The following is a 25,753-nucleotide window of genomic DNA, read 5'->3' as shown; positions in this document are numbered from 1 at the left end:
GAAAGCTTTAAGAGCCATATTTTCCTCTATATTTAGATATCCTATAAGTATAGGCAGTTCCTGAGTTAAAAACATCTGACTTACAAACGACTCATAGTTAAGAATGGGAGTGAGACAACAGGAAGTGAGGAAAGGAAATAGACTTCTGGAAGAATTATCATGGAGAAAAGATGTCTCCACAGAAGCGTTCTCACCAATACTTGTTTACATGACAAGCCACATTTTTCGAATTATCACAGGAACAGAAAGTGAGGTGAAATCTTCTGAACAGGGGCAGAGATAGCAAAACAAATAATAATAAACCTTTATTTGTACCCCGCTACCATCTCCTGAAGGATTCGGTGCAGCTTACATGAGGCCGAGCCCAAATACAATAGTAAAAACAATAACAACAGCAACAAAATAACTCAAAAAACAAAGCAATAACATTAACAATACACAATCACGCAATTAAAATCAATGGCAGGGCCAAATGTAATAATTAAAATTAAAAAGTGCTGGGTGTGACCAGGTGGAGTGTTTGGAGGGGGATGGGCATGCAGATATCCTAGATCTCTGATAAAGTGTGTTGGGACATAATGCTAGGAGTTTCCTTATTCTGGGAAGGCACACTGGAACAACCATGTTTTCAAGCTCCTCCTAAACATTGCTAGCGACGGGGCCTCTCTGATGGCCTTAGGGAGAGAGTTCCAGAGTCGAGGGGCCACCACTGAAAAAGCCCTATCCCTCGTCCCCACCAATCGCGCTTGCGATGCAGGTGGGATTGTGAGCAGGGCCTCTCCAGATGAATGAAGAGATCGTGTGGATACGTACACAGAGATGCGGTCACGCAAGTAGGCGGGTCCCAAACCCTTTAGGGCTTTGTAGGTAAGCACCTGCACCTTGAATTGGGACCGGAAAATGAATGGCAGCCAGTGGAGCTCCTTAAACAGGAGGGTTGACCTCTCCCTGTAAGGGGCTCCCGTTAACAACCTGGCTGCTGCCTGTTGGACCAACTGAAATTTCCAGGCCGTTTTCAAGGGCAGCCCCACATAGAGTGCATTACAGTAGTCCAATCTGGAGGTGACTAAGGCGTGGACCATCCTGGCCAGATCCGCCTTCACGAGGTACGGTCGCAGTTGGCGCACGAGTCTGACGCCTGAGCTTCAAGCGACAGTGATGAGTCCTGGAGGACACCCAAACTGCGAACCTGTGACTTCAAGGGGAGTGTAACCCCGTCTAGCACAGGTTGCCACCCTATACCCCAATCCGGTTTACGATCGACCAGGATTGACCACAAGGGTATTAGCTCTTTCTTATGCTATCTAAAGCTTTTATTATTATTATTATTATTATTATTATTATTATTATTATTAATTAAACTTTATTTGTACCCCGCTAGTATCTCCCGAAGGACTTGATGCGGCTTACAAAGGCCAAGGCCTCAACACACAATATAACAATACAAAACCTAAAGCAAATTAAAAACAATTAAAACAATATAAACAACAAGCAATAAACAATACACTAAGACACAATAAAACTGGGCCGGGCCAGAGTAATGGGTACAGGATTAAAAGTGCTGATGTGACAGGAGGTATATAAGGCTTATAGGGCAAGTGCATTGTGCAGAGTGCGGCAATCTTAGTTCTAATAAAGTGCTTATGGGACTTGGAATTGGAGATTTCTGGGAAGGCACATCGGAACAGTCAGGTCTTCAAGTTTTTTCTAAAGACTGCCAATGTAGGGGCCTGTCTAAGATCTTTGGGGAGGGTGTTCCAGAGTCGGGCCACCACAGAAAAGGCCCTGTCTCGTGTCCCCACCAAACACACTTGCGACGCTGGCGGGAACATGAGCAGGGCCTCTCCAGATGACCGAAGTGAACGCATGGGTTTGTAGACGGAGATGCAGTCATAGATATATATATATGACTGGAGTTACATTTTAAAAAGTACCTGTGCTGACTTACATACAAATTCAACTTAAGAACAAACCTACGAAACCTATCTTGTTCATAACTTGGGGACTGCCTGTATATCATCAGCAGTACTTTTACTGTTCAGCTCATGATTATATATAAGTAAGGAAATATGCAAACTAACTACAGTTTTTGATGGATCCAACCTGACTTGTCTTGTTTTCAAACAAAAGAGGTAAAGGAGTGCATGAAGGTGTTCTTCTTTTCAATCCCAAAGATGGGAAAGTGTATGATGAACTAATTTAAATAATTGCTATGTAGGATTTTCCCCATTTCAAAGAAATAGAATTAAACCTACCTCTTCCCCAAAGTAATGAGGAAATAATTGATCAAGATTTCCAATGACACAAATTTTTCAATGTCATTTGGGATGCCCTTATCAAATTCATATTAAGTAACATCACAAGTGAGCATTAAACTGGTAGGATAAAATAGCACATTGGACTATGATACTCTTGTTTGCGTGTCACATTGGACAGAATCCTATGCATAGGAAAACCAGCTATACTTTAATTAAACTGTTTGCATATTTGCAATTACAGCATTACTTTAATTACTTTTCTTTGGAAGAAGGCAGCTCCCTACCTTCCATGCCATCATAGAGGTTTAAAAAGCAGTTCACCTACAGGCTGGTTTCTGGGTCAGAATATATGCACTGGATATAGGAGTCTGCCTTATAGTGAATCAAACAACTGGTCTGTCTAGTTTAATATTGTCAATTCTGACTGGCAATGGTTCTCAAAGAGACGACTTTATTACAGCCATGTAACTGGAGATGCCCGGGCTAGAAGCTGGGTTCTTTCTTCATGCAAAGCATATGTTATTCTTCTGAGCTATGGCCCTATCCTTTGGATATCTTCTCCTGAAATATGTAGATTGGATACAGATGCCTTTCTTTTCAACTACCTACCTACTCAATATATTATCTTAACATCTATATTTATATCAGAAGCACCAGCTGTTTAATTGTTATTCCTTCTTCTCAAGAGAGTTGTGGAGGCTTTACAATGGTTAGGAATCATTTCAAAGAATTCTCAGCAACGCACCAAGTAATAGTTCTCAGACTCTTTGCTGTTAAGACATGACGTTATAAAGTTAATGTAAGTTTCTCATGGAAATTTCTTCAATTCATGACCCTATTGGTGATAATCTTTACCACGGGTTCTAATGCAGGTTGAGTGTTCCTTATCTGGAATTACAAAATATGAAATACTCTTGAATTGCCCATGTGGGTGGCTGAAACAATGACAACTTTGCTTTCTGATGGTTCATTGTACGCAAACTTTATTTCATGCACAAAATTATTTAAAACATCATCTATATGGCATTTTGGCTATGTGCATAAACTATAAATGAAACGCAAATAATTTTTGTGTTTTGACTAGGGTCCCATCTCCACGATATCTCATTATGTATATGGAAGTATCCAAAATCTTGACAAATCCAGATTGTGGAACACTTCCCAAGTATTCAGACGAGGGATCCAGTCCCAAGTATTCAGATGAGGGATACACCATCTATACAGGTAATAATTTCAGAAATCAAAAGTTACTGTTTTATTGACTTCAAACTCAAATGCTTTTCTTGAACTACTTGACTTTATTCATTCCTAGTGAGAGTGTAAGACAATATAAGTAGGAACTGTTATTTCTCTGAAGAACAACAATATGGGAGTGAGGAGGATTTAATTCTTTCTCCTTTTGCCATGTGTTTGATTAAAATTGCTATCTCAAGGTGCTATTTGTACTGAGAGGCGAGTCTTAGATTGTGCTGATGGAAATCTCCTTCCTGATGCAAATCGTGTGTGTGTGTGCATGCGTGTTTGTGTGTCAGGATCACAGCAGGAGAGCAATGAGTTTAACTGATTCTGCTTATTGTTCATGTTCTCAAAACCGAACCATCCCTATATGTGCAGATGTTTTGTATATTGAAAAACATGTATAGCAATTATAACCATGTTGCAATAATATTGCACTAGACAACTCTGAAGAATCAAATTGCACAGAACCTGACAACTTCAATGCGAAACAATTTCTATGCTTTAAATCTGACTACCATATTTGGTTTCTTTTTCTATTATAATGTAGCTTATTTTCCATTTTTTTTAAAAAACGCTCACTGTTTTTTAAGAAAAGGCACGACAGTATTATTAACCTTTTCATCTTCAGCATATATTTACAAAAACATTCACAGGCATCTCTTGAAATGTGGAGGACATTTCCACATTTGGAGGCTCCCTTGGCAGCTTAGGGGTCCAACAGAATTATTTACAATTTTTTACAACTGTTTGTAAACTGTTTTTGACCAAAAGTGCCCTCTAGACAGATGATGAGCATTTTCCACCACTTTTGGACCAATTTTTGCCCAAGAAAGACCATTTTTTGAAACAAGTTTTTAGAAAAGAGACTCTGGGGCCTAAAATGGACCAGGAAATTCCGAAACCTTGTGAAAATGCCCCATTTGCAACTTCGAGAGCGGTGAGGGAGGAGGTGATTTTTTTGTGGTGGTTGATAAACCAAGAGGTGTGGTCCTCTGGAGTGTCCAGAGAGAATAATCTGACATCTTTTCTTTCTGTAGTTGCCAGCCCTTGATGCAGATGATATAGTGAGCATATTTTCTGCTACTCCAAGAGATACATCTGAAGCATGGCTTCAAATGACAAGAAATGAGATTCCGACTAAATACTAAGAAAAATTTCTTGCTGATCAGAGTTGCTTGACACTGCAGTATAGCCTACCTCAGATATTTTGGAAGTTTATAAACAGAGATTTGGTGGCCTCCTCTTGGGGTGTTTCAGTTGTCAGTTTCCAAATGGCACAGGATTAGGCTAGATCAATGGTTCTCAACCTGTGAGTCCCCAGGTGTTTCAGCCTATATCTCCCAGAAATCTCAGCCAGTTTGCCAGCTGTCAGGACTTCTAGGAGTTGAAGGTCAAAACATCTTGGGACCCACAGGTTGAGAACCACTGGGCTAGATAATCCTTATGGTCCCTTCCTTCTCTGTAATTCTGTCTTGTCTGGATGAAAGATCTTGGCTTGTAGGGAGCAAAAGCCAAGAATGAATGTTGCGTGTTACCAATCTGGCTTGTAAAGAACACAATATTCCCAGTTTGTTTAATTGTGCTCGTGAAAGTAGCCAAGTTTGCACCAGCATGCAGCTTGTTCACAGCCAGAGTCTTGGCTTAACATTTTGTTGTAAATATGGTCATACTTAAAGAAATAGATTAAGGCCATGTGCAGTAGTTGCATTCCTAAATTTATACCGGTAGAGCTGTGTTGGGATTACTTTATTTTAGTTATTTAATAATTGAATCTATTCAGTGTTTTTCTCCCGAGAAGAGATTCAAAGCAGCTTTGATGGCATAGTTATATTGGGTCACACTTTCATTCAGCTAGTTGTGAAAGAGGTGGCAATTCTTTGCACTACCTGTTGTGCAATAGTGATATTACTTGTGAAAACACTTTTGTATTTATAGTAATTTAATCACTAACAGCATTCCAATAATAATGAGAGGCCATGTTAAGAATAAATTATCATTTAGGCTAGTTATTGACTTGTGCCATAGATTTAAGCAGATCTTATCATATGAATAACTCTGGATCCAGTTCAGTTCATAAATGAAACAGGTCAGATCAATAAAACAAACAAACACGTAAAAGAGCATCAAAATATCACAAGCCAATTTTAAAAACAGCAACATGTCTTTACTTTTTGATAGAAAGCTATCAAAGTCAGGGCCAAAACAAACCATCCTAGGGAAACAGATTCAGAGCCTGATTCTGGACAAGGGCATGCTTAGCCTGAAGACAAGAAGGCTGAGAGGAGACATGATAGCCATGTATAAATATGTGAGAGGAAATCATAGGGAGGAGGGAACAAGCTTGTTTTCTGCTGCCCTGGAGACTAGGATGTGGAACACTGGCTTCAAACTGCAAGAAAGGAGATTCCATCTGAACATTAGGAAGAACTTCCTGACTGTGAGAGCTGTTCAGCAGTGGAACTCTCTGCCCTGGAGTGTGGTGGAGGCTCCTTCTTTGGAGGCTTTTAAACAGAGGCTGGATGGCCATCTGTCGGGGTGCTTTGAATGCCATTTTCCTGCTTCTTTTCAGGAGGTTGGATTGGATGGCCCATGAGGTATCTTCCAACTCTATGATTCTATGATTCTAAGGTCCATTGGCTATCTACCTAGTTCCCACAAAGGAAGACTGGACCTTGTTTTAAAGCAGTATGGGTCTTTTTATGCATCTGGAAGATTTTTTTGTATCACCAGAGCTGAGGCAAAATTATGTTCTATGGTCATTGGAAAAAATGACATGCATTGCAAGTGGTTTCTCCCCCTTTTTGCCTGTGGTTTTGTTTTCTGTGGAAGATGTCAGGTAGATGTCAAACAGAACTATTAATGTAATAATTATGATTTTGATTTTCCCACATGAGAATTTGCCTTTGGCTATTTCCTGCCTAGAAATTGGACAATTCACAGACAGTTTTGTTTGCAAGAATACTAATAAAAAATATTTTCCATTTCCATAAATAGCTGTTACCCTCTGTTTGCAATTTCTTTACCTCTTACGTAAACCCACTAATAAAAAAAAAATCCTACTATTTTGCATCATGTTGTAAATTTTGGTTTCAGCATTAGTATTTGCAGTCTCCAAAATAATGACCTGATAGTTCAGACTCTGTTTGGAGGACACATCGATTTATATTAGGAATGAACAAGTTATTATGTAATCATTCCATACTAATTTTGCACAATGTTCCACATATTTCTGTATTTGTTTGCCTGTTTTAAAATGCATGACATATTCATCCTTGAGAAATCTATTTCTGGGCATAGTTTATATTCTGACAACTACATATCAAAAATTAAGAAGTCTTAAGGATGACAGTATTCTGATCTACGTATCAGTCTAGGAAGTTCACTCTGGTAAGATCACTCTGACCAAAAGGTCATGATTTTGAAGCCAACCCGGTCGGAATGAGTGTCCGACCAATTGTGTAGCTTGTTGTTGACCTTTGCAACCCGAAAGACAGTTGCATTTGTCAAGTAGGAAAATTAGGTATCACCTATGTGTGGGGAGGCCAATTTAACTAATTTATGAGGCCATAAAAAAGACTCCGCAAAGCATGTGGGGAATGCAGAAGTACTTCATCAGTGTTGCAGATGGACGATGAAAGCGACAGCTCCCCTAGCAGCCAGAAAAAGTTAAATAGACTCTGTGTATGTCTATATACGTTGTATGTCCAATTGGCATTGAATGTTTGCCATATATGTGTACATTGTAATCCGCCCTGAGTCCCCTGCGGGCCGAGAAGGGCAGAATACAAATGCTGTAAATAAATAAATAAATAAATAAATAAATAATAAGTTTGAATAAAGTTGCTTTGTTTTAAAGTGCACCCCAAATGAAAGCCTTCCATATTCCTAATTTATGGGTTTGGGTCCAGTCTACTTGAGGGACTGCATCACCTCCTATCAGCTTGCATGAGCCCTGAGATCATCAGGAGAGGCCCTCCTCTCAGTCCCACCACTGTAACAAGTACGGTTGGTGGGAACAAAAGAGAGGGCATTTTTGGTGGTGGCCCCATGGCTCTGAAACTCCCTCCTCAAAGAGGTGTGTTCAGCCTCCTCGCTATTGGCCTTTCACTCTCAGGTGACAACCTTCTTATGTAAGCAGGCCTTCCCTGACAACCCACAAGAGCAGCTTATTTTGATCAGACAAGGCTCACATGGCCAAAGACTTGAAGCTCTGCTACTTTTAGTTTAACGTTTTAATGTTTTAGGACAACCTCAGTGGCCTGTGGCACAAGGATTTTAATGGTAATGATAAATGTGTTATTTTATGTTTATTTATATTCATGTAATTTGTGTTTTATACAATGTGTTGATTTATTGTTTTATATGTTGGGTTGGGGGAACATTGCTTTATCTGTACTATGCAAATTTTGTTTTTGTATTTTGTTCACTGCTTTGAGTCCCATCTGTGGGAGAAAAGCGGGATAAAAGTAAATAATAATAATAATAATAATAATAATAATAATAATAATAATAATGACTTAATTGTAAAATTTTGCTTGCATGGAACAAACCACACTATAATGGAGGGCAATTTCCAATTTTTGGTATATATTGATATGTACCAGAAATCACAGAATGTCAGCTAGAAGATCAATGATGGATCTTTTTTTTTTTAAAGGAAAATATGCCACTACTAGAATATGTTGGAGCCAATGAGTCTGGAATCATTACAAATATGACTCTTGTTATAAGCTGAAGAAGTTTAGAGTTTAAAGCAGAGATTCATTTACCCATTTGTGATCAGAATACTGTTATTTCTTTCAGAATACAGCTTGCACTTTTAGTCTTTAAAATCCTGGGAGACTCTAACATGTGATGATAAATTTAGGGCATTCTGAATGACATAATGGATGGGACACAAATGTTGAAATGACTGAACAGTATACCTGACTTGTGTTGTTGTTGCTGTTCTTTTGTGCTGGATGTGAAGAAAATAAAATAAAAAGTAACAGCTTGGCAATTCACAATACAATTGCTGCAGATGACATAGTGGTAATAATACAGCTACAATCCTGGCATTTTAAACTAGTTAACACAAGCAAATCGAAAATGAATATGTTCAAGTAAATATTACATAATGTTATTTTAAGGAAACACCACAATGAAAGCTGTGTTGTTGTTGATGGTGCTGCAAACAACAACAACAGCAACGACATCCATTTCTCTTTGCAGAGATGTTTAATTGATATCTCAGGAAATGTGTCAAATTATTTCCTCAATTAATGAGTTACCTATGAAATTTGTTCAGTTTTGCCTCCATTAAATACCACTAGAATGTGACTTCAGTTCACATCACTTTCACATTATGTAACTGAAATGCATCATAATCTGATATAAGACTAAATGAGTTCAGTAGGATCAAAACCAAGATTTAAAAAGCATATAGGTTTACAGCCTTTCTACAGCGGTTTGGTTAAAACATTTCACTTAAACTTTAATCATATGTCTGTCTGGGGAATTTAACAAATCTACTCACATGTACCAGTTAAATTGGACTCTAAGTTATATAGTAATATGAAATTACACAGGATACTTCAGTGACTAAAACATGTTCATCATCCACAACAGTAATCTATTTATAAGACCTACAATGACTGATGAATCAGTAATCTGTACATCTTACACACGTCCTACAAATGTATACTGTGCATTGCAGCATTTAATGTTTTATATTATATTATGAAATATAAGTAGTTAAATTGAAATAGAAATTGACTTTCTATTCAATTCTTTCAATTCTTCAAGATAACAGCTGTTTTCTGATATGTATATATTTGAAACCAGTGTTTATCATTAAATAAATGTGTTGACTAAATGTATTTAAAACTTGAAATCAACAGATTTTTCTTCCAAGCAAAGTCTAAGGAGTGGAAAAGACCTCTTATGTTAAAACTATATCTCCCAAGATGTTTTACTTGCAACAAAATAATTTGAATGCCTGTTCAAAGAAGTCCCATTAAATTTGTTGGCATTCACTCCCACAGAAGTGCATATAACTGCGTCTTAGATTATGCTGATGTATAAATATTGTATATACTTTAATTGATCGCTGAGCTTCAGATTCACAAATTTAGTTTAGATTTATGACAATGCATTATTTATTTATTTATTTGCAGTATTTGTATATCACCCTTCTTAACCCCAAAGGGGACTCAGGGCGGCTCACAGTATTGGCATCAATTTAGTGCTGTTGATAAAAAACAGTATAAAACATCAAAATTGACCCTCCCCTGATAAAACATTAAACATCAAATAAAATAGTATCACATATCACACAAAGACATAGCCATATATGTATTGATAGCATTACATAATTAAAAGAATCCTGGATAGGTTCATCATAAAAAAGTGATGTATGTCTTTGAGCTGTCAACATTTTGTAAAAACCTGCAATTTTGAGCACTTCTTATTTTCACCTCATTCAAAAAATAACAATCTGAATTGTGAGTGCAGAAATGGTACTGCAATGAGAAGAGATGGTTTTTATCATAGTTGCAAGGGGAGAATAATGTTGTCATACACAGGACACAATTTACCTCCAACAGTAAATCTTCAAAAGCAAGTGTCACATACCTTGTAGGTTTCTACGTAATAGTCTGCTTCTTCTTTTGTATTCTTGGATTAAGCATCAACTGGTGAATGAAAGATGCAGATTGGTCCTGTTTATATTGCCTAGCAGAGGCACGCAGGCAGGGCGGTGCCCCAAAACTGTTATTTGGCCGTCTTCCTTGAATAAATGTACACACCACAGTCCCACAAGATTTGGAAAAGTTTGCAACAGCAGACTTTGGAATGCTTTCATCTGTTTCAAATAGGAGACTGTGAAAGATTGTGTAGGACACCTTTTACGGAAAAGTTCAATAACTCCTTATCTCATTTCAGAATGCAGCTCTGTAATTGAAGAAGCATGCATTAATTCTCCTATACTGGCAGTCCCCAAGTTATGAACAAAATAGGTTTTGTAGATCTGTTCTTAACTTGATTTTGTAAGTCAGACAAGGTACATTTTAAGTCTAACTCCAGCCAAACACACACACACAAACACACACGCACTTTGGACAGCATAGGGAATTAATTGTATTGTTTATGCCTTTGTTCAGAATATTTCACCTCACTTTCTGTCCTTGTGATAATTCAATTTTGAAAAATGTCGCTTGTTATGTAAACAAGGATTGGTGAGAAAGCTTTGGTAGAGATACCTTTTCCCGCATAATAACTCTTTCAGGAATTAATTTCCTTCCTAAGGGTAGATTCCTCTCATTCTTGTTGTTTTACCCCTGTTCTTAACTATATGTAGGTTGTAAGTTGAATGTTTCTCACTCAGGGACTGCCTGTAAATGTAAGGATGTTTTGATGTTTTGCTGCCTGAGGAAAAGAGCAGGATAGTATCACTTTTCACTTCATATATGGAATCTGGGTTGATGAGCAACTAAATTTCACTTCAATGCTGGCAAAAAGGGAGAATCTTCTGCCATACCTGAAGATCAAGGGCAAGGAATAGCTAGATGGTTGTCACCAACCAACCACTCCAATATTTGCTCCCTGAGTTGGCCATATTGTTCTGCTTAATCATACGGCTAGTACTCTATGTTTTGTCTGTTTGGTGAAAGATAGTTCTTTGAGGCCAAAAAAGAGCATAGGTCTTTAATGTAAATAATGTCAACGTACACAAAGTTGATTATTGCTTTCAAAATACTTCAACAAAGTGCCTTTTGTAGATCCCAAATCTCCAGATGAGTAATGAAACATCAACCAGAACCATACAAAATATGTTCTTCTAGTTTGAAAACACAAATCATCTGCCACACAAGGAAAAGCCTCCTTTCCAATCATGCACAAAAATTACATATCAGATAGTCACAGAGACACATCACCATAGTATAAAACAGAAACAAGGGCAGGCTGGTCCTTTCCAGTCTGGTCCTTTGTGTTTTATGTTCTACGCAATAGTATATCTGCGAGCATAGTAAGGATGGCCCCATTCAAAACATTGGGCAGTAGTATAGGCTTCTGTCAGCTGTTTAGGACTTGGAATTTGCAGATAAACTATAACAGTACTGAGCAACAAGATTTGGAGGACCATATGCCTCAAGTGAGTAACAACCAAGTTGGTACTAGCAGCTCATCTACCTGAGTCTGTTGCATATCCGTCAAGAACAAAGCAAATAAGCAAGACACTAGGTCCTGCATAAACTCAGGCTTACTGAGCAAAGCTCACACTTTCTCACAGACACCATGACATCTCAAAACCATGTGGTGAGCAGCTCACATGGGGCTAAAAGTACAGAATATATTGCCTCTGTTCCAATGCATCAACAGTTCATTTTTCTGACTTGCTGGGTGGGGGTAGTTTGACTACTTCAAAGTCTGCTCTAGACTGAGATATTTTCAGCCTAACTTCACTACTAAAATGTGAATAACTGTCTGGCAAATTCTTCTTTCCCAGATTGAATCACATCTTATCTTTATGCAACTCAGCAGAAGAGGACTTGCTCTCTATATTAGAAATCTTAGCTCTTACAGAGGCAGGTCAGATACGGGATTCCTGCCAAAAACTCTAGAAAGTCACTGTTCATGCCAATAATGCTGAACTAATATACAAATGTTCCAAATGTTGGTATAAGGCAGTTCCCCAATTATTTATGTTTTATAAATAAATTCATCAAAAATAAAATGAAATATCATTTGTAAAACATCATACTAGACGTATGATGTTTTACAAATGATATTTCATTTTTAATGAATTTATTTATGAAAGAATGCAACTGGAATAATGTGCTCAGTTCTAGATACCACTGTCCAAAAAGCCATCAACAAACCAAAATAGATCCATAGAAGAGTGCACCCAGACTAACTGAAAAGCTGCAGATTTTGTTCCTGCTCTCCCAATTTTATACTGGGTTTCAAATTAACTAACCCAAGGAATGGCATAAAAAGCCTCTGATTGAACCAAGAGCCGACAGAAAATATTCTGAGACAAACAAAACATGTAGGGATTTCAAAAGTAAAATCAGGACAGGAGCAGAAGAGGGGACTTTGTGGTCTTTTAGATTAATCTGGATGTGCCACAAGATGATCAACTGCTCTGGAAAACAAACTTTATGAACATAGTTGAGGGAACTGGGTGTATTTAACTTGGAGAAGACTGAGAAGTGGCATGATAGTTATCAGAATTGTAATATAAAAGATGGAACATGTTTGTTTTCTGCTGCTTCAGAGACTAGTACATGAACTACTGGATTCAAAGTACAAGAAAAGAGATTCCATAGGAAGAGATTTCCCCCTGAAAATGCTGTTCAACAGTGGAACAGACTATTTTGGAGGGTGGTGAATTTTCCAATTTTGGATGCTAGATGTGCTGTAGGAGTACATTAGCATTTCTCTGAGGCAGGGGGTTGGATTAGATTACCTTTGCAGTCCCTACCATCTGTAAGAGTCTATGTACTGCTGCCAACCCATCTTTATGGCTTAATAGAATTTAGGCTTTTCTACACAACTCATCTTAAAATATGTATTTAAAGAGTGCGATTAGCAGGAATTGCTGACTTCCTGCTAGCTTCAGTTATTATTATTTAAATTAAGTTCCCCTTCCCAACATAGTCTATTAAAACTTAGAATCTAGTCTGCAAAAGGCATTAATGCTGCTGAAAAGAAGAGCAAACCCAGAGCCCTTTGGCTAAGGAATGATCTAATGAAAGAAGTGCATTAGTGTTCTTCCTCATTAAGTCTAGGGGATAAATTTAAGGCTATATATGTTCTCATCCAGATTTAAAATTAGTGTTGCAAAGTATTTATCGATTCAGTGTTGACTTATATATTCTTTAAAAAAATGATGATGATGATGATTGTTATTATTATTATTATTATTATTATTCACACATACACAGCCCTCATTAGGTTTAAATGAGTAGAAAAAAACTTTCAAAGTATCCTTCTCAATTTTAAGAACTGTGGGATTCTGAAAGGAAAAATAGGTGTGTGACCCTTTAGTCCTCAGAGGTCTTGTCGGTTTCCAATTCACTTTCTTCCTTATTTAGTCCAGCCCTCTGTTCTAAATCACCCCATGGCTGCTGCTGAACTCAGACAGGAGCAGATGGAGGTGTTTGTTAATTACCTGATACTGCTGCTAAGTGCTTCTCCTGCTGTGGTTCCGCTTGGCATTTCCCCCTTCCTTGTGTGTTATTTATTAAGTACCTCCTCTACCATGCTGCTTGTAAAATTTACAAGTAAACATAAATTAGGGCAGGATGTGTTTTCATAATTTAGGACCCAAATTAACTCTAATTTAGGTGATGGGTTGAAAAATGGTCATATATCTCACTATATGTAAAAGTCATCATAGAATTTTTTTTCTTGATAGTATTTACAAATATTAAGCAAGTAATATAATCACAATACGATTCACAAGACAGGAGCAAAGTTGGACTTTAGCGGATGAAACAGATATTTGAGTGATTTTTTGGGGGAAAATATATTTTAAAATGGGTCAGCATGGATGAAGAAGGAGAAGAATCATCATCACCATCATCATCTAATAATGATGATGATTTAATAATAATAATAATAATAATAATAATAATAATAATAAATTATTTATAACCCACCACTATCTCCCCAAAGGGGACTCGGGATGGCTAACATGAGGCCAAGCCCAAAAATAATACAGCAAAGTTAGAAACCAAACAACAGAAAATTACTTGTATTCCACTTTATCTCCCTGAAGGGACTCAGGGCGGATTCCAATCACAAAAATTTACACAACTATTAATATAGTTAGTACAGATTTTGTAGAAATCCAAAATGCTGCAATATCTGGATACTGAGATAGTGATATCTTTGATACAGTGTACATAAACTTTGTTTTGTGCATAAAATATTAAAAATATTTTGTTTAAAAATTACCTTCAAGATACATGGACAAAGTGCATAAAACATATAAGAACTTTGTGATTTAGATTGGAATCCCATTTCCAAGATTTCACAATATCTATATGCAAATATTACAAAACAAAACAAAGCAAATCTGAAATCTAAATGTTTTGGATAAGGGTTATTCTGCCTGGAGTAGTAATGAAAATGACCACTTTCATGAGAAACCTTAACTAAAGTTCCTCATTCCAATAGCAGCTATTATATGCCAAGCAAGCAACAATCTAATTAATTGGGCTATTATTCTCGTATTGTAGCCAGGCTGATTAGTGGTCAGACCTTTGGACTATGACTCAGGAGACCAGGGTTCAAATGCCTACTCAGCCATGGAAACCCATTCTGACAACTTTGAAACAGGGTTCAAACTCCAGCTTAGCCACAGAAACTCACTGGGTAAGTTTCATTCTTTTAGAAAGGTAATGGCAACCCACCTCTGAATAAATATTGTCAGGAAAACCCTATGAAAACATTACCATACACCAGAATTGATTTGAAAGCCCTCTTTTTGCTATTAGTGACAGGCAAAACCTGTGAACAACTGTCAATCATGCAACATTCCCAATACCTATCTTGTGCGATAGGTCTGTTGCACTTCTGTGTGTGCATGCTATCACTGGGGTGATGGATCCCATCTCCCATTTCTATTATTTATTTTATAATTTCCAGTAATATTTGCCTCTTTTTGTTATTAGTGACAACAGAAGAACAGGAAGGTGGCATTACAGGGCTATGTTGCAGTATGATTGCAGGACCATGGACCAAAGAATTTGCACATGGAGAATAGAGAGAGTAGTGATACCTAAGGTGCTCATGCTAGTATGTATCTAGTATTGGTAATTGTGCAACTGCCATGGTGATAAAGTCCTAGCCAAAAGAAAAAAAATCTTGAGCAGACAAAATTTCTCTTGTGTCGTTGTAGGTTTTTCAGGCTGTATGGTCATGTTCTAGAAGCATTCTCCCCTGACATTTCACCTGCATCTATGGCAGGCATCCTCAGAGGCTGTGAGGTCTTAAGATTTTGCTGTTTGCTAATTTGTTTTCACGAGCTTAATAAAACCCTTTATGAAAATAGCTGACATCTCCCCATGGCCTATATTGTTTGCTGAACTCTGTCATTTAATTTTTCCTAGAAATGCTGTAAACGCATGCAGAGCAGCTGCCACCAGCCCAGCATGAAAGCTGGCCATTGTTTTGTTCAGGACCATGTCTGGCTGTCAAGCCTTTCTATCAGCTGTTACCAATAAAAACAAGTTCATAGAATCATGGAATAATAGCGTTGGAAGAGACTACATGGGCCATCTAGTCCAACTCCCTGCAGGAAAAGCACAATCAAAGTATCCCTGACAGATGGCCATCCAGCCTCTGATTAAAAGTTTCCAAGGAAGGTGCTTTCTTGTGGCCTTCAGTTATCCCAAAATAATATTTTGGTTTTTTTTCTTCATGTTTTGGTGTTTCCTCCAGGGTGGGCATGGTTGCCTTTCATATGCAAATACAGTATTATATACCCAGGGTCACCAACTTGAGGTTATGGTGACACACAGAGCCAGACCCTGAAAAACATTCTCATCAACAGGAAGTCCTAAAACATTATGTGCTGATCACATAGACTTTAGGTAACAATTACCATTTAGGCTTTAGATATTGCTCATGCACAGTTTGTCTCTGGCGGTCTATAAAATACTGATACTTAGAATAAATTTTTACTTATCTTGACCAGTACTTTAGTAAGATTCTATGATATGCTTCCAGCCCAAGGATTGTCAAGATATAGGTTTTTTTCTATTATCCATGGTTTCACGTATCCACACAGAGTCCTGGAATGTTTCTTCCATGGATATCGGGGTTATATTGTACAGTGAAGGACTTTATGATAGTTCAGATGTTACTGGACTGAATTTCTACAAAAATTGGGTGGATGGGTTCTTACCTAAAACTGTACTGATTTAGCAGGAAAAGTCCCAATTCACCCTCCATCATGTAACCTTTTCTACTGCTTTAAAGGAGTCCCAGTATGCATCTACATTGCAATCTGTTGACCTCACTTGAAATGCCATGGCTCAATGGTATGGATTCAAAGGAGTTGTAGTTTTCAAGGTCTTCATCATCTCATACCAAATAGGTCTGGTACCTCACTGAACTATAAATATGTGTAAAATGCTGTCACAGTCTTAGAAGGTTTTAATATTTATTTCAGTATTTACCATTGTCATCTTAGCATGTAAATGTTTAATACCATACCATTATAACTATTATATTTGTTACTGGGTTTTAACTTTGCTTTTGACAGTGTTTCTTAATACCTAAAGGTAAATGTTCCGACGTTTGTTCAGTTTTTGGTGCTGGTCATCGACCGTAACACACACACACACACACACGGTTGAGTCCAGATTTAACTGCATCTAAATAAAATTCTTTGAAAATCATATATCATGATGAACTGATTTCACTGTGTCCACTCTAAGAATGCATTATGTCTTGTCCCAAACTAAGCAAATAACTAGAGAACTTACCAATAAACCTGCCATTATTTTCTGCCTCCCTTAAGGAATGCCACGTCTCCTGGAACAATTAGAGTACCCCTGCCAATATTTTTAAAGTCCATTTTAATTTTAGGAGAAAGACAAAAACTTTCTTCTTTATTTTGTTAATAAATTCTGTTACTTACCATTCCAGAGGATAGAAGACACTGAGATGTGCTGGTTGAGTCTCTCTGATTTTAAGTGGAAAAGTATGCTTTGCAGCCTCTATTGAAAATTATGCATATATTATGCGATATAAATTAAAGAAGCAGATCCTTAAGGAATGCTACATCTCATGGAACAATTAGAGCACTCCTGCAAATATATTTTAAAAGTCCATTTGAATTTTAGGAGAAAGACAAAAACTTTCTTCTTTGTTTTGTCAATAAATACTGTTTTTTACCATTCCAGAGGTCATTGAGATGTGCTATTTGATTCTCCCTGATTTGAAGTGGAAAAGTATGCTTTGCAACCTCTGTTGAAAATTATGCATAAATGATGCTATATAGATTAAAGAAGTAGCCAGATACTCAAGAAGAAGTAACAAAGTAAGTAAGTTTTATGTGTTTTTATGTGTTATCTAGAATGTTGAAAGTACTCCGAAATTCAGCATTGTCCACACGGGTGAATGAGATACTGACGCATTTGCTTTCTGATAGTTCAGACTTTGTTTTGTGCACAAAATTGTTTTTAAAATTGGGTATTCAATTATTTCCACACTATCTGCATAAGATAAAAATGAAACGTAAATGAATTTCATGTTTAGTCTTGGGTCCTATGTCCAGCATCTCTCAGTATATATATATATATATATATATATGTATTCCAAAATCTGAATATATCCGAAGTATTGAACACTTCTGCTCCCAAGCATTTCAGATAAAGGATGGGATATTCAATCAGTATTTTTGAGAAAAAGGAGAGTAAAGGAGAAAACGATGTAACCGTTATTGCGTTACTATTGGCAATATACATCTGCATGCTTGAGCTGAGATAGCCTTATGAAGGTTATGGTAACATACTCTCCTTACATAGGGCTCAGCAAAATCAAGGTTTGCTGTTGCAAAGGTAAAAATGGAATTTTGAACTCTAAGTGCATCTATACTGTAGAACTAATGCAGTTTGACACCACTTTAACTGCCATGACTCAGTAATATCAAATCCTGGGAGTTGTAGTTTAGAGAGGCACCTGCATTCTTTGGAAGAAAACGCTAAAGACCTTGTTAAAGTGTAATTCCATGATTTCATAGCATTGAGTTATGTCAGTTAAAGTGGTGTCAAACTGCATTAGACGCACCCTAGGTTTTACCTAGATTTAATTATATATAGAATAGGCCCACTAAACTCAAATTCAATATAAATAGATGCACCCTCTGTCTCCCTGTCTGCCTGTGTGAAAAAAGCACACAGAGTTCGGAAGAGCGCTCCCCCTCCCCCCATTAAAAGATTCTAGGAATTCTAGTTCAAGGCAGAAACATTTGCAAGCTGTGGGTATGGATTTGCTTTGATTGAATCCCAAACCAAAGCAGGCTACTTTCGGGAAATATAGGAAATGGTCTGGAACAAGCTGGGTGTCCTCCGCATAGCAGTTCAAGCCAATTTTGTTCTTTCCAAAGCTTTGATCTTACTGTAGAAGGTCACGGAGGCACATGATATTTTTGAGGCAATGCATTAATTTCATCATGGAAAGAACATGTCAGGGTGAGCTATGGAAGGGACAGAGGTTTGAGACATGCAACTCTATCTTTTAACCTGAAATGTTATCATAACTTAAAAAAAAACATGGGGGTGGGGGAGAGAAGGAAGGTCAAAAGAATATATGAATGTGTCGCTGCCAATACAGCACAAAAAGAAAACCTTGTACAATTTTTCATTCATCATAACTGCCTGTGTCTATCTTTCTCTAATTCTACAAGACAGTTGTAAGGGTGCTTCATGAAGTTATTAATATGTGTCATTTTATTAAATTGTGCTAACAAAACTATGGATTGAAAAACCTCCCATCCCAATGTGTAGAGTCCAATCTTATAACGATCACTTTATTTTTGTATTCCTTTTCCATCTCCCCGGAGGGACGCGGGGCAGCTTACATGGGGATGAACCCGATCAACATAGTTAAAATATAAAACACTAAAATACATAAACAACAGGATAAACCAAAATAAAACAACAACATTATAACAGAATATAAAAGCAACCATCGAACCAAGAACCAATGGACCTGAAAGAATAACCAGTTTCTGGGCATGGGTTGGTGGACTGGTGCAACTCAATTGTGCGGAGAGGGCTGATGGATAAAGTGCATAAGTGAGAAGGCAAAATTAAGGATAGAGGGCAATATCAAAGAGAGCTTTATGTCATTGGGTAGAGAATAGTAGTAAAGTGCAAATATGAAATTTTGTGTTCCAACCCTTCTGCCCCATCTGAAATTTCCCAAATGTCATTTCCTCAGAAGGGAGAACATGTTTTCTTTAAAGAGGACATTCAATTATGTCAATACGTTAAAAGGTTCCAGTTACTTATATCATAAATAATATATGGGAAGACATAAAATGATGTATGATCTGAGATAAGGTTCTGATTTGATTCCAAGGAAACATTGATGTCATCCAAGCCACCTGAATTGAATTAACTTATTTTCTGAAATGCCAAAGCAGGAATTGACTTTAACTTTGCCTTTTAAAAGACATTCTAAGTCCATTTGTCCAGCTCTCTCTTTCTCCCCTGCTGTAGAAAAAACAAAAGAAATATCTCCAACAACAAAACTACAGAAAAGGCAATTAACAAGTTGGAATTAATGACATTCAAAGGATACAAAACAAATGAGACAAAATAAAACAATCATGAAATATATATGATGTTTCAAAATGATGGAGCAAATTGTGGTACTTTACAGAACAAAAGAAATTGAAGCTGCATCTTATGAGCCTATTATGTTTATATATATAAAACATATATAGAACAATGTAATCTGGGGTTTATAAATTTGGATGATATCCTTTATAACAAAAACAAGCAATAATCGAGTACTTATAAAATCATGATAATCCTATAATGAATATAGTTATTGTATTGTCGAAGGCTTTCATGGCCGGAATCACTCAGTTCTTGTGGGTTTTTTCGGGCTATATGGCCATGTTCTAGAGGCATTTTTTCCCAGCTCCAGACCTCACCCTCTGAGGATGCCTGCCATAGATGCAGGCGAAACGTCAGGAGAAATGCCTCTAGAACATGGCCATATAGCCCGAAAAAACCCACAAGAACTGAATATAGTTATTGTTATATGCCTTTAAGCTGTTTCTGACTTATGGTGACACTAAGTCAATCTTAGTATGGGGTTTTCTTGGCAAGGTTTCTTCAGCAAGAGTTTGCCTTTGCATGCCTCTGAAAGAGTGAGACTTCTCCAGAAAAAGTTTGAAAATTAATGGAATACATAAAATAAAACCAAAGGGAAGAAAAATGAAGAAAAATGCACAAATGAAACTTAGCAAATGAAACTTTTGACAAAAAAGTCAAACAATATAAACAAATATAAACGGCAAAGAAAATTTACAATGGACATAAACTTCACTAAAAATGGCAAAATTGTTGCTTAAATATAACAAATGTGTTTGGCTTACCAGTAATATAGTTCACAAGGACAAGATCAAATGCTCCAGCCATTAAAAGTTTATATTGCCATGTAATTTTGTATGCTTTGAATGCGCTTTCAGTCACATAAAAAGCACCATTATATTTTCCTCCAAAGGTAAAACCCTGACTGCTTTAGCAAGGAATAGATACCGGAATTGTGCTTGGTATATTGTGGGGGCTGAATTATATGAGTGAGTTTGATCCATGGGACTGCTTCTGTAGTCCTGGGTTCAGTCCCTACAGCCCACCTCAGTTCTTTGGACTTTAAAGCCCAGAGAAACAAGGAGGGCATCCACCCCCTCCCCAAACCCACTCGAAAAGCCTTAAAAGAAAAGAAAATTTTACTGTGCAACCATTAGGCCTTTCTGGAGGCCTGCTGGAGCATACCAATGATGCACCAGGAGGCAGTTTTTTTTGGGGGGGGGGTGCAACTGGCTCCCCCACCTCTTGGTGCATCATTGGTATGCTCCAGGAGGCCTCCAGAGAGGCCTAATGGTGGTGCGGTAAGTTTTTTCTTTTGAGGCTTTTTTTGGAGGGGGGTTGGTGTGGCCCCAATCCAGCGCTGTAGTTACTGTGCCAGAATGGGGACAACACCCCCAGAAAGCCAGGGTCTTTTGGGAGCCCATGAAGACTTAAACCCATGATGAAGTTAGTTTCTTAAACCTTATTCGTTGTGGGTTTAAACCCTGTCTGGACGTGCCCTTGGTAAATTAACTAGCACCTGTAGTTCTCCTTTAGCATCATGGACTCTCCCTCATCAACACTGTACAGAAGGATAATCATCACCATCATCATAGTGATGGCGGAGGGCCCCCGCCAACGATTGGCCTGCACTGCAGCGGAGAGTTCCGCAGTTCCTGGTTGTCACAATTGGAAGAAACTGATGAAATGTACCCCAGCAGGCAGCTCAATAATAAGACTGCACTCAGCTTTCCTTTCCTTTCCCCTTCTCCTATACATTGTAACATTCCCCTAATAAAAGTACTTGAAACTTGCAACATTTAATCTTTCCGCTTGATACTTTTGTATCTTTCCCTGCCTCAGACTAAATCAACATTAAAATAAACCTTTTTCCAGGCTCCGGAGAGCCGTGAGCCTGCTGGGGGGCGCCTACTGCCCCCCCCCGGACCCCGGATCTGCGTTTGGCAAAATTGTGGATACCGAAACCGCCATTTTGGACCCCAGTAACCACTAAAACAGTACTATGGCGGATTGACGCCGTTCTAATTTTGTATTTTTCTGCTATTAATTCTAAGACTAACTGCCATCTCGCTTTCCTCATTTTGGACTCCTGCGCTCGGGGAATAATCATTTTGTTTAAAGTATTATTATTTGACAGCAATCGGCTGTCTGTCAGATTTTGCTGGCTTCTTCCAAGGCAGCCTGTTTCTCTTCGATACCGCTCGCCCCTGCCTGACCCCGCGGCCGGGGACTCACTATGGTCACCCATGGGGGACCCGGGGAAGGCGGCCAGGCGGGAATCCCGGCCCCTGGAGAGAGACACAGTTCTCTAAAGGGTGAACGATGGACTTCGTTACTACCCAACCCAGCGCCCATCGCTGGACTTCTGCCTTTTCTTATTGACTCTCTGCTTCATGAACTGAACTGTTTACCATATCCCTGGCCACGAACTTTCTGGTGATGCTTGCCTTGAAATGCAAGCAGCCTCCGTTTCCACGCACCTTCGCCAGAGGACTATGAGATCTCCAGTTTGCGTTATAATAAAGATCAAATATTGTAATAACTTTTCCTGGGATGGGGATGGGGTTTTCCCCTTATGAAATGTGTGTAAGGAGATATTGTATGAAATGTAATATGTTCCCCACCCTGCCTTTCCTGCCAACCCTTGCCCCATAAAAGATGTGACCTGAAGATTACTGTATTGCCTTGGGGAGAGGCTCCTTTGTTCTCCCCAAGCCCTCCCTGATTGACTCACTTGCATGGACAATACTGTTGACTCCCAACCCTAGCCCTCGGAGCATGGCCAGCGAGGGGAGGGGGTCAACAGAAACCCAGAAGAAAAGGACTGATTAAATCATACAAGGTATCGTTGATCCCCCCTGAGGTCCGATGCCGAAATAGTCATTCATATCCCCCTCCAAAGCTCATCAAGAACAGGAAAGCTTTTGTTTGTCAAGATCACACCTTGCCTGCCAGAAACAAAGCCCGCATTCCAGCGGGCAGGAAACTCCTAATCCCATCATTTTCCCCCATTGTCCGCGGCCGTTCCGCCTCTCTCGCTCCTGATTTGTCCATCTTGCGAGGCGAGCGGAGGGCGCTCATTGGCCCCCTAGAGGCGAAGAAACGCGCTGATTGGTCCAGAGCAGGGGCGGGCCGCCCAGCCTCCTCCCGGCTGTTCCAGCATCAGCCAATCAGCTTGAAGCCGGCCAGCAAGGGGCGGGCGGGAATTTTGAAATGTTTTCCTTTGTTCTTCTGCTATAAATATGCCTGTATTCTTTGTACTGGTATGCTTGCAGCGGAATGATTCCTGCAATGCATCTGATTTCAGCTGAATCACAAATAAACCTCGGTTGCTGGAAACTTCTTCCACCTTGATGAGGCATTATTTTTAAATATTTTTTAGTCTTTGGATTGGCCTCCGCTGACCTCACCAAGGTTCAAGGGCCCTTTTGAGCGGTCCTAAGGGATCTCCTCTGCCAGGAGACCCTCCCAAAAGAGCTCGATATCAATAGCTGAACCCTTCTATGATGGCCTTCTAAGTGTAAAGTCTTGGTGGTGAGTCCATAGGTGTTTGTAGAGGTCTATTCTAGATTCGCATGTTCTTTCGCAGTGAAGACATCAATTTCCAGATGGAAGGCAGTCCCAACCAGGGTTGACTTGATGCACCTTCCTCTTGACATGATTCTCCCTTTCACCCTCCATTCATGCCTCTTTAAATTCCACAGCACTGTTGATAACAGCTGACATCCAGGTTCCAAAATTCATTTGTATTTTTTTGACTTTATTTATTTATTGTGTCACCAGCAACCATTGTATTGCAATTCTAACAGAGCAAAGCAAACACACAGATTAAAAGAAAAAGGAAAAAAAACACACATAGGTTTTGCAAATTTGGTATTTGGTTAAATGTCCTTTGACCAGTATCTGGCCACTTGGAGTGCCTCTGGGGTTGACGCAAGAAGGTCCTCCATTGTGCATGTGGCAGGGCTCAGGGTGCATTGCAGCAGGTGGTCAGTGGTTTGTTCTTCTCCGCACTCGCATGCCGAGGATTCCACCCTGTAGCCCCATTTCTGAAGGTTGGCTCTGCATCTCGTGGTGCCAGAGCGCAGTCTGTTCAGTGCCTTCCAAGTCGCCCAGTCTTCTGTGTGCCCAGGGGGGAGTCTCTCATCTGGTATCACCCATGGATTGAGGTGCTGGGTTTGGGCCTGCCACTTTTGGACTCTCGCTTGCTGGGGTGTTCCAGCGAGTGTCTCTGTAAATCTATTTTTTTGACTGCAAAGTGGTGACCGCTCTGCATGCACCAGCCTAGTTAGGGATAACAGCAGACTATGTTTAGGGCACATTTTTGCACCCCTCCCCATATGAGGTGAGCAGAGTGAATCCTTAATAGGGATGCTCAGTTGTGGATACAACTGCTGAAGTGCTCAAATGACTTGGATATTGAGGTAGAACAACTGAATCCATATCCACTACCCATGAGCAAGTCTCCAGATTTCACTGTCCTGCCCCATTCACCACTCGCCAATCACCATGGGACTTTTGTTGGTTTTATTTTCTGTTTATTTGAAGATGGCTGTGGATACATTTGTTTTTGGTGTGGGGATCAGTGCACACCCGATCAATGCACAGTCTTCACAGAGAGAGGTTCATATCCAGTGCTGTAGTTAATCCAATGACCTGTGGTCTCTTATCTGTTGCAGCTTTTTCTCACCTTCATAGTTGTTGTAAGATGTACCATGTTATTGTCTGCCTGCTCTGCCCTTGAAGACTTCAGATTGAGCTTGATTTCATTCCTCCCCTGTGACCTTGCCAGCCTGGGAGATCCCCGCTAGGAGCACATGACTCCAACATCCGCAGGTTCAGTGGAACACACAAACCCCTTCACAAAGTGACAATTCATTGATGGGGGTGATGGACAATATCCACAGCCCAGCAACAAATGGCACAGAAGTGAAACCAGAAATGCAATTGAAGGCAACCAGGAGCTACTGATTTGTGATTATAGGCCATTCTAAGCACTCGCACATGTACAGGACAAAGGGGTGAGGATAGTAGTGCCTTGTAAATAAATAAGCAAGCATTGCAGTTATTTCAATCTCCCCTTTCCATCTGCCTCCCCAAACTATAGAAAACAACGCTTTAAGTTTTAATGTTTTAAAAATACTGTTTTGGTTGTAGGCACTGTTCAGTGCTTTTAAAACTTTTGTACTTTCTCCTGTTTTAATGTATGCTGTAGGCCATTTGGAAAGAAAAGTAGGATGTAAATAATAAAATAAAATCCAATCAAATCTATTTCCCCTCTCTGCTTTCAATGTTTCTGGAATTTTTCTCCAACTGAAATGACCTGATAATAATGTCTATAACTTTTCCATGCAATCATTAGACAGATTTAGTCAAACCACATTTTTTTCTTGGCCTAAACTCTTTGATGCTGTCTTACAAGATTGTTGTAAAATTTTACTGTATAAATACAAAATCTGGAAGGATTATCGAACATTACCATTGTTGGCCTCCTGTATTTATAAGTTTATCATTGATCACATCATTGTGGTGGTGTAATGGACTGGGACTTCAGAAATCTGGGTTCACTGAGTTACAAAACCTTGGGTTTGTTGCTATCTTTCAGCTTGAGCTACTTCCCAAGGTGGTTGTGAGGATACTGTTGGGAGAAGAAGAACCACATGTAATGTTCTAAGGTCATTGGAGGAAAAAATATGGAACTTGGCCATAACTAATAACTATAATTTAATATAAATATTTTTGCCATCACTCTCAATGTGCATGTTGATTAATAGTTTGACCTGAATGGTGATGAATAAATAACTGATTGCTAAAATAATACTGATATGTTCATCATAATTATCAATGCTGATTAATAGTTTGTCCTGAATAAAAGGATGATGGTGACGATGATGACAACCCCCATCCCCATCATCACTGGATGCCAACACTTTT

General features: G+C 38.8%; 2 long non-coding RNA genes across 2 annotated transcripts; one reads left to right on the top strand and one right to left on the bottom strand.

Annotated features, from left to right (window-relative positions):
• The first annotated feature begins 7,616 nt into the window (after positions 1-7,616).
• LOC137097012 (uncharacterized) lies at positions 7,617-25,050 on the top strand. The gene is made up of 3 exons (XR_010909908.1): positions 7,617-7,778; positions 17,396-17,532; positions 24,499-25,050. It is a non-coding gene; the product is annotated as an uncharacterized lncRNA (long non-coding RNA).
• On the bottom strand, positions 8,414-11,829 carry LOC137097011 (uncharacterized). Its single transcript, XR_010909907.1, has 3 exons — positions 11,667-11,829; positions 10,110-10,427; positions 8,414-8,454 (listed from the first exon to the last, which is right to left on the bottom strand). It is a non-coding gene; the product is annotated as an uncharacterized lncRNA (long non-coding RNA).
• Positions 25,051-25,753: the final 703 nt, after the last annotated feature.

The sequence above is a fragment of the Anolis sagrei genome, chromosome 4 (assembly GCF_037176765.1).
Source record: "Anolis sagrei isolate rAnoSag1 chromosome 4, rAnoSag1.mat, whole genome shotgun sequence".
Taxonomy (NCBI): Eukaryota; Metazoa; Chordata; class Lepidosauria; order Squamata; family Dactyloidae; genus Anolis; species Anolis sagrei.
This window is presented reverse-complemented; position numbering and strand designations above follow the sequence as displayed.